Source organism: Tachypleus tridentatus, chromosome 4 (assembly GCF_004210375.1).
Source record: "Tachypleus tridentatus isolate NWPU-2018 chromosome 4, ASM421037v1, whole genome shotgun sequence".
NCBI classification, from domain to species: domain Eukaryota; kingdom Metazoa; phylum Arthropoda; class Merostomata; order Xiphosura; family Limulidae; genus Tachypleus; species Tachypleus tridentatus.
This window is the reverse complement of record NC_134828.1, coordinates 53,411,260-53,423,582: the sequence shown is the minus strand read 5'-3', so window position 1 is coordinate 53,423,582 and position 12,323 is coordinate 53,411,260. Positions and strand designations below refer to the sequence as shown.

At 29.8% G+C, this 12,323-nt stretch overlaps 2 long non-coding RNA genes across 7 annotated transcripts in view; one reads left to right on the top strand and one right to left on the bottom strand.

Annotated features, from left to right (window-relative positions):
• The window catches only part of LOC143249150 (uncharacterized), a 28,392-nt gene extending 25,772 nt beyond the window's left edge, over positions 1-2,620 (top strand). For all 5 annotated transcript variants that reach the window (XR_013027597.1, XR_013027599.1, XR_013027601.1 and 2 more), the window contains exon 3: positions 427-2,620. This is a non-coding gene — a long non-coding RNA (uncharacterized LOC143249150). The remainder of the gene's footprint in view (positions 1-426) is intronic.
• LOC143249151 (uncharacterized) lies at positions 2,353-11,712 on the bottom strand. Of its 2 annotated transcripts, XR_013027603.1 has the most exons (4): positions 10,644-11,666; positions 6,108-6,739; positions 5,838-5,886; positions 2,353-5,129 (listed from the first exon to the last, which is right to left on the bottom strand). It is a non-coding gene; the product is annotated as an uncharacterized LOC143249151 (long non-coding RNA). The 2 variants fall into 2 exon arrangements; XR_013027602.1 differs by having other exon boundaries at positions 2,353-6,739; positions 10,644-11,712.
• Positions 11,713-12,323: the final 611 nt, after the last annotated feature.

The following is a 12,323-nucleotide window of genomic DNA, read 5'->3' as shown; positions in this document are numbered from 1 at the left end:
GCAATTTTTTTTTTTTTTTTAGAAGTTAAAATTTTTCTTTTGTGAAAACTGACTTTTGATATATACTTACCCCTTTGTGCACCTTCCCTCCTTTCTACCTCACTACTCATGCACATTATTCTTACCTCAACTAAAAATGAAATTAATTTACAGTGTATAAAGGATATGTCACCTTCCTGTTGGTGAAAAGCTGTTGTCACATGATGTTTATATTATACACTAGCACAGCTCATGTTACAACATATACCTTAGGTGGATGATAACTCAAGGCTAGTTGCATGTGCAAAATCTCAAAGGCACAGCCACTACATCCAGAAAGATAGGTATTTATTGGAATTACATTTTCAAATAAGAAAAATAATAACTTTACCCTTAAACCATTTTGATTAAAGTACACATAGCCATTTCTCTTCTTTTTTGTTATAGCCACTCAACACTAAGACATCGGTTGCCGAGTGTGCAGAGACAACCCAGCTTAAGAAGGCGGCAACATCTCTCAGAAGATTTACGAACACTTCAAAAATCACAAGTTTGTGAAGAAACATGATCCCCCATATCAAAAAAGTTGAACTTGTAAATCTCAAAATACATTTTATATCCTGATTCTCACAGGTTTTAAACTTTACTTGCAGTTTTCTTCTTATAAATCACTTTGCTTTCTATAATTGTTAGTAATAAAACTTTTAATTTAAACATTACCAAGTGAAAAATATATTAGAAAACTCACTAAGAACTTTGATAAGAAGAAGAGAAATACTTAGCATTATATTTCTTCTGTTGAGAAAAAAATTATTATTTTTTAAATATATTTTAAATAATTTTGTCTGTGTAAGGTAGCAAAAAACCATTTTCTCAATAGCTTATAAAGTTCTCACACAGTATTTATTTATTGCATTTTCACTTAATTAGGAAGTCCTAGTAAGTTGCCATTTTACATAAACTAACACAGATCAAGATTTTAATCAAAAATGGAAGATAAAGGTACAAATGAAAGGGCCTCAGACCATGAAAGAAATTTATTGTTTGGACCTGTTTGAATGTTGTTTAAAAATATAAGCTTTTCCTGATGTTGGTACTTGTGACCCCTCATTTCACTATAATAAGTTTCAGAATTTTATATTATTAAAGAATTGGATTTTCATATTATCTACAGTAGTTTAAATCCCTAGGTACCAAACAAAAATTCAGATATAAAAATAATCATTATGATTAATATACTTGTTTGTAGAATTATGCAATACCATTACACCTGTTAAAAGTCCACAATGACAACTATAGCAAATGACAAATTTTCTTAATCATGACTTCCATAACTACTCCATTGAGTATTCTTAATGTGAGGTGTTTTCAGTCCTTAACCCAAGAATACCTGACAAAATTAGGCATGCTTAATGAAACTATATCACTCCATAACATGTGAAGACATTTGATGTAAATTAGATTTTTATAAAAAGTTTTACTAAATATATCAAAGCTGTTAACTAATGTTGATTTTACTCTCTTTAAAAAGTGTTGAAAGAAACATAGCGATGTTCTTTTGATGTTAAGGCATATCTTTTGTTTAACTTCAACCCTTTAAAAGGTAAAACTATAATGTTATTGTTTCACTGTATTTTTCATTTTATTTTTGTTGATGTTTCGGTACTGAATTAGTTCTCTGAACAAATGTAATTTGTCAGAAAACATGCATAATGTGTTTTTAAAAGTTAACTTTTTATTGTTTCATATTTTATCCAGCTGTTTACTTCTGCTTTTCTGGAAGTGACAAATATGTTATGCAAGCAAGTAGCTTATCAGTAACTTGTAAAGAGACAATTTAAAACAGGAAGTGGTGACATTAAATTTGTACAAGCCATTTCTTCACTTGATTTAAAAAATGTTTATAAGTTTCATAAAAATTTCATAAGTCTATAAATTATACTTCTGCAGTTGCAATGGTGATTTGTCTTGAAGTAGTAGCACATAGTGTTAATAAGGTTCTAATAAACTTACACATACTTTCATTCAAAGCAGTGCAATGCATACCTTGGACATTGTTAGTGAGTTTCTACAAATTATAAGTAACATATATTATTGGAAACTAGAATTATACACGAACAGTAATTCAAAAATAAGAATTTACTGCATTAATATCATATTTCATTCAAGAAAGAGGCACACAATATATATTTGCAAGTAACCTGATTCTTCTAATGAGTATCACAACATAAACATTATCACATTTCCTGCAATACACATTTGTTAAATTTGTTTTCTCAGTTGATGATTAATTGAGATAAAGATTTATTTCTTGAGTTTGAACTGAATACAGTGAATGAAGCCATTCATGTCTTGGTGATGTTAGCCATGTTTATGAGCATAATTAAAGGATATTGCACAGTTTGTAATTTTCTAATATAATTTCCTCCCATTTTATATCTTTTACTATACCAAACAGTTAAGTATAAAGTAATATAATAAATACTATTTTAATTTGGATGATACTTGACTTATTCATTGTTCTATATGTTAAAATGTATGAAGCAATGACTGCATATTTTGAAGCTCCATCCCTTGCTTTTATTGTAAATAATATATTGGTGAATTCTGGTATAATACAGATTGGCAGTTTTTGTTATAAGTTCAGTAGTTTGTTATCTCATTCATATTTGGGTAACTGAGGTAAGTTTTGCAGATATCCATTCAAATATATGAAAAATAAATTCACTCGTATAGTTAAAACTTGTATAGGTGCTAAAAACATTTTGATGGGGTTTTCACACTATATGGATGTACCACCTCAACTGGTTAGACTGAAAACTGTCTGATCTGTCATGTTCCTAAGCAAAGCAAAATCCATAAAGGAGATAAAATAAAAGTGACAAATTATTAATGGCATCATATATTTCACCAGTGACCAAAGTCTAATCATAATATTCTATTCAATAGTAATGCAGATAGTTACAAAGAAGTTCCAGTTGTCATACCATATTGTCAGTGGTGGAATAATTCCAACTGATTGATCAACAAGAGCAACACTTAAATATTAAACCCACAAGAATTATGAACTAAGCATGAAACTTGTAATTGTATATGCAACAAAATTACCTTAGATCTTAAATTTCATTATTTTACGACAGCATATACAAATGGAAAACTAAATATATTATTCTAAAAGGTTAATTGTTCCAACTCTAACTTACTTTAGGTAAAGCATATGAATGACTAATGCAGAATTATAATATTTTGAGTTTTAGTTTCTTACAGTTTGTCTAATATTTATTTATTTTGTGTAATGTACACTATATGAGAAAGAAACTGCTTTGGCTAGACAAAATCATTAAACTAGAAATGTCACATAACTGGACAAGCATGTAGTTACTAAATTAAAGAAAACATTTAAAAATGAAATTATATAGTAGAAAATTAATTATCAGCAAAGCAAACAGATTACTGACAGCACATGGGTTAAGAATGATTTTTTTTTCCTATTGTACAAAGCTTCTATAGTACAAGGTTTTTATGTAAAACTCCTGAGGAATTTCAAACCTCTATTTACATATTTATATGTACAACCACATGATATAGAGATATTATGAAAGCTTGTATGTTTTGACAGTTGCAATAAATAATTTTGTTATACTGTACATTAAAGAATCCTCTTCATGCACATAAGTTAGATGGTTGGCACTTTAGTTTTTACTGTATTAACCAGTGCTGGGCACATTACTGGACAATTTAATGGTGTTACTTTCTCCATTACTTGCTAAAAAGAGTAATGCCATTATCCAAATGTTAGCTAAGAATGTAACAAGTAATGACTATTTTTCAAATAGATACCTGTACATTGTTTATAAAACATGCAATGTATATATCACATATTATATATGTGTATACAGAACTGAACCACAATCATTGAACTCAAGACAAAAAAGGATTATACCTTGAGAGGTCTTAGAATTGAAATTAAAACAGCAACTTTTATTTTTCCATAATATTCAAAGTAAGAGCAAGAGAAAGGAATACATATGACTAAAATAACTAATAAGAAGCCTATCAGTTAGTGTGAAGTAATCTAAGAGAGTTTACTTCATATGATAACTGCAGTGTTAAAAAAATTACTTTCAGAGGCCAGTATCACTGTTGCATTTCAAGCAAATGGTTCTTTCAAAGCTTGCATCAGACATTCTTTTTGTTTTATCCTCATAACATTTTTTCCAATAAAAAATGCTGTCTCAACTGAGTTTAATACTGTGTGAATTTGTATCATTTTGAACAGACTTCACAAGAGATTTATCCAGAAAAGCACCAACTACTCGAGCACTTTTGTGTCTGATACGTTTTGCCTCCTTTATTTGAAATACTAATCTTCTGTTTCTATCATGCTATCATGATTAGGCAATTCTGTGCCATAGAGTGCTATGTATTCTTTTATTGTTGTGATCATTTTTTGTTGAACTTGTTAATTCTGATTTTCTGGAAGTTTGAATGAAAACATTGGAAGAATTGAATTGCCATTGTTTAGCTCATTATCTATCCTACTTTATGTGCTTTGAATCAATACTTAATAGCCCTATAAATGCTTTTTCCCCAAAGTGCAAGATGTCAAGTGCTCTAGCAATAGGTCTCATGACTTGAACTTATTTGAAATAAACATTTTCTCAGCTGGATTCAGTTGCACAGTGTCCAGTTGATCAAAAACTCAGTCTAGCACTTGGTCATTTGATTCACTTCCAGATATTAATTTCTGTAAGCAACTTAGGGCATCAAATATTCAATTACAATGAACTGGACAAGAAACAACGAAGTGTACCCTTATTTCTTTCTCAGTTGTGTCAGCAGGTACAGTGTTTCTGCTGTGTTTATTTCAAAATGTTTCAGCTTTTCCTATTGCTGATTTGTATATTATCATTTTTTAAAGCTTGAGCTACATCATTAGTAACAATTAGGTTTGATGTGTGGATGCACACCTTTGATGGTCTTACAAAATACATATATATGAACAAAACAATACTTAATCATCAACAGCCAATATATCAGCAAAACAATGATTATTTATAACATTTTCATTATCAGCTTTGTGTATAACTGCATCATCACTACTACCAGCAACACTATCATGCAGTTAATCAGTAGAGATGGAGAACAGTCTGTAAAAGAAGTGATCACTCTATTATTTAAACTTACAACATAAGCACAAATATTAATTTTGCCATTTAATAACACAGTACATGAATGGCAGTGTTACAATATGACTTTCAAACAAGTGAATCAGTACAACCAACTGACAAGTGATGTGTTTGTTGTATGTGTGTACACAATATATATATTGGTTGTAATGTGCATGTATACAAATGTGTGCATACATATATGTATACTTAACATTTCCATTACAATGATTTGTCCATTTAATATTTTATTCTGGCAAACACCATACATTTTTATTAAGGAAAGTTTCCCACGTATGAAAGAGATAATTATATGAATGTGGACTGTATTACCTATATAGCAGATATAAATCAAATAATTTCTGCTCCCCCATTATTTCATTCCTTTCTTCATTTATTAATTTGTTTACACACCCATTTTTGTATCATAAAAATTATTCTTTATTTCTTATTATGATATTTTAAAATTTCTCTCTAATTGGCCAATGCATGCATGACATCACAAATGGGGGTGACTACACAGTACAAAATGCAGTTGTGGCCCACTTGACTAAGGGAGTTATTGCTTGAAATTCTACATATGGTGTTATTTAAATACAGACAAATTCACAATTTTCAAATGTGTGCCACTATCATGAAAGCCTTAACAAAGTTGCTTTATACAACTGCAAGTAATACCTGTGTACTTACATTCCAGCATATCATCATTTATCCAGTGCACAGGACTTTTAAATAGGCTCTGAAATAAAATAATGATCCATCAGTTTCCAAACATTCTTTTAATTACAAAAGAGGTCAACTTCAGTGTTTAAAAATTGACTATAATAAACATGATGACGATCTAATAAAATATCAATGATCATTAGTCAGATGCTAAGACAAACCTCCAACATTGGTTAGCTTAAAAAATGTGAGAATATCAGAAAGTGAAAAATTTGAAATTATTCATTGTTTAATAACCTCTTTCTGAAACTCCAGTAGGTGTAGCAACAGTTCTGACTACCGTGTTGGGACAGGAGAGAGCTTGTTTCTTCTTCATAGGTGTAGTTCATTTGCCTTGTTAATGTTCTTTGAGAAATGATTGTCCTTGTTGGCTGTAGTGATGTGACTAAATTTCTAAAGAATATGACTTTGACAACTCTGAATGACAAAAACTCTGAAATCATCATGCCCAATATTAGCCCATTCAGTCTTTGTTGAGACACTCAGAAACTTTGTCCAAATGTTTAGAAGCAGTTTTTTTTCTCTTGACAATCAACTGCAAGATTTTTAGGTGCTTTGTCATTACCTTTGTTTGCTTTCAGTCTTCATTTGTTACATGATACAACTTGTTTCATAATAGATGACATTCCTTAGCAATGGAGAAATGTTTTAAGGATATGTTTTTGTAAGATCCTTTCAGATTTACTGTTCACACTAAATGTTTTCTTTAAAGACAAACAAAGTAAGCATTCACATGATAAGTTATCATCAATACTTCTTCCAGTAAACTTAAAATATTTGTAGAGGTATGGATGTGGATTAAATGAAGTTTCATTTCAACTGCTACCACTTTTGTATGACATAATGCTGCACATATTCCTATAGCTAACCTACAGAAAATAGACACCAAAGGAATCTTTGATTAGCATGACATCCCTTACTATAAGTTTACAATTTCACAACATAAATAAAGTATGCTTCAACAGAATAAAAAATGTTTCAGCAGTGACACGTGCATACTTCATTCTTTTGTTGTTGTTGCTATTTACAAAGTATATTATTTATTATATTTATAGTTATTTTTATTTAAAACAATTGGTTAGATAGTTTTAACTAAAAACTTTTATTACTTATTTTATATTTTTAAGTACATTAATAGGTAATAATGTTACTAATATTAAAAGTAGTGTAATGTATTGACTAAAAACTTAATAATGTTAATAAAGATTTTACTTAATAATGTTAATAAAGATTTTACTTAATAATGCTAATAAAGATGTTACTAAATAATGTTAATAATGATGTTACTAAATAATGTTAATAATGATGTTACTAAATTTGAAAAGTGGTATCATCACCTTGGACGTTATTAAGAAAAGTAACTTTGTTTGCAGCATCACTACTAATAATGATGTTACTGCCGAAGAGTAGGATTAACACACAAGAGAACTTTACTACTAATATTTTTAACATTTACCTGAAAAATCAACATTTCATCATCATAGGTCCTATTCTATTTTCAGTTGTTTAGTTTTTTTTAATAAATGGTCATGATATGCAGGAGAAAAAGTAAATATATGGTTAAACATATGTTTGTGTGTATTTCAAGAATATATTTTTATTTACAAATACAGAACTTAATATAGCACATTTAAGATATACAATAATAGATGGCCAGCTATTATCAAAAGTATATGTTAATAGTGACATTTGTAACTTGTAGTACATACAACAATTATAATACTTAATTAGTTTGACTAAGAACTTTTATTTTATTAATTTTGCATCCAAAAATGTAACAGCAGTATAAACACTGATAGCAGGTTTAACTGGTATAACATTCTGTTTTTTGTATGTAAAGGTACTGCTAATTACCATCAGCAAATATTATAACTTAAATATGCATATTTAGCTGAAGAAGACTTCTATCTCTGCCAAGTCTTCTTTTCTTTAGTCTGACTATTTTCACCATTAAGTATAAAAAAGCAAGATGCTTGTTTTGTTTTGAATTTTGTGCAAAGCTACTCAAGGGTTATCTGTGCAAAGCAAGATGCATTGGTGTATATCAATTAAACACCTCAATCAGATCCCCTCTAACTTTTCTTTTCTAAAGTGAATCCAGTTCAGAGATTTTAACTTCTCCTTGTTTGATAACTCCTCTATCCCAGACACCATTCTAGTAGCCCTCCTCTGTAGCTTTTCCAACAATCTAATGCTCTTCCTAAGGTAAGAAGCCCAAGAATGAACACAGTGTTCCAAATGTGGCTTAACCAATCACTTGTGCAATTAATTTATAACATATTTACACTTGTATTCAATATTTCTAAAGATATAACCTAAAATCCTATCTGTCCAACTACTAGTAACAGCACACTGCTTGGGTGGCTTATGAGGTTGATCAATCACTACACCAACATCCCTGTCTTTCACAATACTGTTAAGGTTATTTCCATCCAAATTATACTTATAATGACTTCCACATGCATTATCTTGTATGTAATATAATAAAGCCCATCTGCCATTTATTTGTCTAACTCACTAAATGATCTAAATTCTTTTGTAAAGCAGCAGCATCCTCCCTACAGCCAGCAACAACCAAGACTGTAATATCAGCAGCAAATTTAAATAAGTTATTAACCATTCCATCAACAATGTCATTGACGTAAATCAAAAGCAGTAAAAGTCCTAAGACTGAGCCCTGAGGTACCGCACTTGTGATAATAATCTAGTTTTACTGAACTCCATTTATAATAACCCTCTTTATGACATTACAAACTGTATTTCAGATAGTGACGTAAGCACTTAAAATGAGTGGTATGTATAAGTGTGTATGTATATGAAAACATAAAAATTAAATTTTACTTCCATGTTGTTGCTCATATTTTTAATGAATGGTTAAGAAAACTAATTAATGACCAGTTCCATTGATTGTAAATAAAAATGTTACGTAAATTTGAATGAATTACAGTGGCTGTTTATAGATATCTTAGTAGCTTGTGAGATGTCAGTGTATAAATCCAGTTAATGGTTAACTTTTTTATTTTGTTTCTGTATAGTCGTGTTAACCTTAAAGAAAGAACTAAGTCCTTATTTCATGCAAGTATTTGTGAAATTATGTTTATTGTGACTGTACAATTTGAAAATTGCTTACACAAAAGTTTATATTTAAATATTAGATTTATATAACTACAGGGACTTGTGAGTTACGAAAGTCTGTTGCTTGAGTGAAAGTATTAATATTTGAATGTTTTTCTATAAAAGATTAAATATAAAGTGTTGGCTTTATTGTTTTTTTATAAATATGATCCAGATGAACCTTGTTATTGATTATACTTTAAATTATGCAGTTGTACAATATAATGGATGCTGTATTTTACACTGTGGAGCTATTGTAATATTGTTTAATTTAAAAAGCAGTGGTCACATTACAAATATCATTGAGATAACTATGTAATTTCTCTTAACTGTGAATAGACTATTATATAGTTAAATGCATATTTAAAATATAAAACATTAAAAATATAAATTATATGTAAATACATTAAAAAAAGATGTTTCAAAAGCAGAAGAGTGCTTAAAAGACACTATAAACCACATATTGTATATTTATCAGCATAAAAATATATATATACATTTAAAATTTGCAATAATTATATTTTACAGAATCTGTGATTTTCAATTGGTACATAATTTATCTAATTTATTTTTGAGTAGTAATATCATTGTTCGTAAAACATACTGATTGGTATTCATGAAATTGTCATTAGTTTTAAAGTTTTGAAACTTTATATATGTTCATATTTACAAAGTTATGAAACATAAACTAGTTCACAAACTAGAATTAACATATTTTAGATCAGTGCTCTGTTCTTTTATGTCAACATGTAGTATAATGGTTAATAATTACAGCTGATATATACAGGGTGGCCAGTAAATCCCTACCCATCCATATGTTATTATAAACAATGTTATAATACTAATAATGAGTTGAAGGCAGCTGTTACCATGACATTTGGAACAATAACCCCTGCTATGTTGATGAAAATGTCTCACAGAATGTGGCATCACATAATATTATCCAGCGAGAATGAGGGACAGCACACAGATACACTGGATACATAAGATATATGAATGGGTAGGCACTTACGGGCCACCATGTATGTATATATATATATATATATGGTACAAAGTATAAATACTTATAACATTTTTGGTAACAGTTGAGATCTGCAGTTATTTCTTAATGTATATTTGAGCATGGTATAATATGTATATATATTCATACAGACATCTGAATATTTAGTTAGCATGAATAAAAGAGCATGTACATTTTATATTTAAACTGTATGTAATTATACATTACTGTATGCATGTACCCAGTGTGTATATTATATGCTTTTACATTTTGACATAGAATAATATTATAGAATTTATTTAAACAATTAAAAAGTCTTGATAATGAGAAACCCACTTGAAATAAAAAATGTATCTCAGAATGACTGGTATGGGTATTAACACTTTTATTGATAAGCAGCAAACAACATTTCAACCTTCCCAGGTTATCCTCAAGTTTTCAAAGAGAGTTTGCAATTGACCATTGCTGGGTGTATTTTAGGGATAAGAGTATAAGCAGGTACCTAAGAAAGTCAAAACGTTGTTCTCTGCTTATCAGTAAAAGTGTTAATACCCATACATCCAGATATGAAGTAGGGAAACAAATTCAAAATCAAGGAAGCCCTACTTATACAACAACCAAAACCAAAATTAAACCAATGTAAAGGAACACCTTTATACCTATACTGATTAATAACTTAACATCCAACTGCAACGCCACCTACAATCCTGTGCCCATTTATACTCTCGTCCTTAAGATGTGCCTGGTAACAGTAATTTACAAACTCTCTCTTTGTAAACCTTAAGATGACTTAAGAAGATCGAAATGTTGTTTTCTGCTTATCAATAAAAGTGTTAATACTCATACCAGCCATTCAGAGATACAATTAAAAAGTAATTAAACAGAAACACATAATATGTAAAAATGAATATATTTTATATGCTCCCATATAAAGTACTAATTTATGTGTTTCTTAACTTTTATTTGGCCCGGCATGGCCAGGTGGTTAAGGCGCTCAACTTATAATCTGAAGGTCACCAAACATACTCGCTCTTTCAACCATGGGGGCATTATAATTTGACAGTCAGTCCCACTAATCATTCGTAAAAGAATAGCCCAAGAGCTGGTGGTGGGTGGTCATGAATAGCTGCCTTCCCTCTAGACTTACATTGCTAAATTAGGGACAGCTATTGCAGATATTCCTCTTGTAGATTTGCACAAAATTCAAACCAATCTTTCATTTTTTTACCAGTTTGAATTCAGTTGTCATTCATGTTTTTGTGTTTGCAGTTACATTTGTTTTAAAACCAATAAAAACAAATCAACATTATTCATAAAGTTATAAGGTGTGAATGAAGGGCATGTTAAATTTGAAATATTCACATTATAATAACAGAATTAGAAAGGTGTGTTTGTGGCTTGAGAAATTATTGTATGAGATATGCCTTGCAATGCACCTTTGTAGTTTCTTTTGAGGCCTGCACCGTAACATAAGTAAGCATTAAGTGCTGGAGAATGGCCATTAAGAAATGTATAATTGGTTAATCTTTTTTCTTTCTTTCTTCATGGTATTTCTTTTAGGAAAACCATATCTTCACAATAACCCTAAATCATAAAAATAGAAAAAACTTAATAAATATTCAGTAGGTAAATGGAAGGTAAATGTTGTCACATAGAGGCAAAAAGATGAGGAGTAACTATTAAGAATGTGTATTTAGATCTTACAAAAATAAAAGCAATTTCAGTGATATCGAGAAACCCACTTGTTGAGAAATTTACATGCAAAAACGGCTCGTTTGGGTTGAGAAAATATTTTACATAGAAGAGCGAACAACGTTTCGACCTTCTTCGGTCATCGTCAGGTTCACAAAGAAAGAGGTAACTGACCGGAAGCTGACCACATGTTTGAAAGGGGTTGTGTAACTGAGTGTCGGAATGTAGAGGGCGGTATTAGATGTTTGAATATATAATTTTATTTATTTTATTATATTAATATAGGTATAAAGGCGTTCCTTTATATTGGTTTATTTTGGGTTTAAGTTGTTGTATAAGTAAGGCTTCTTTAATTTTGCGCTTGTTTATGTTTGTTTCTTTATTTAGTATTTGAGTGTTTTCTATGGTTATGTTGTGTTTATTTGACTTGCAGTGTTCGAAAACATACAGAACACATACTTAATTTTTTCAATCACATTAACTCTATACATCCCAACATTAACTTCACATGTGAACAGGAAGAAAGCAATCAAATATCATTTCTTAACCTCAAAATCACCCATACTGGACTATATGGGCTGAGTCCTTGGGACTCAGCACATGAAACAAAACAAAAACTCAACATACTAAGAAACCAAATAAATACA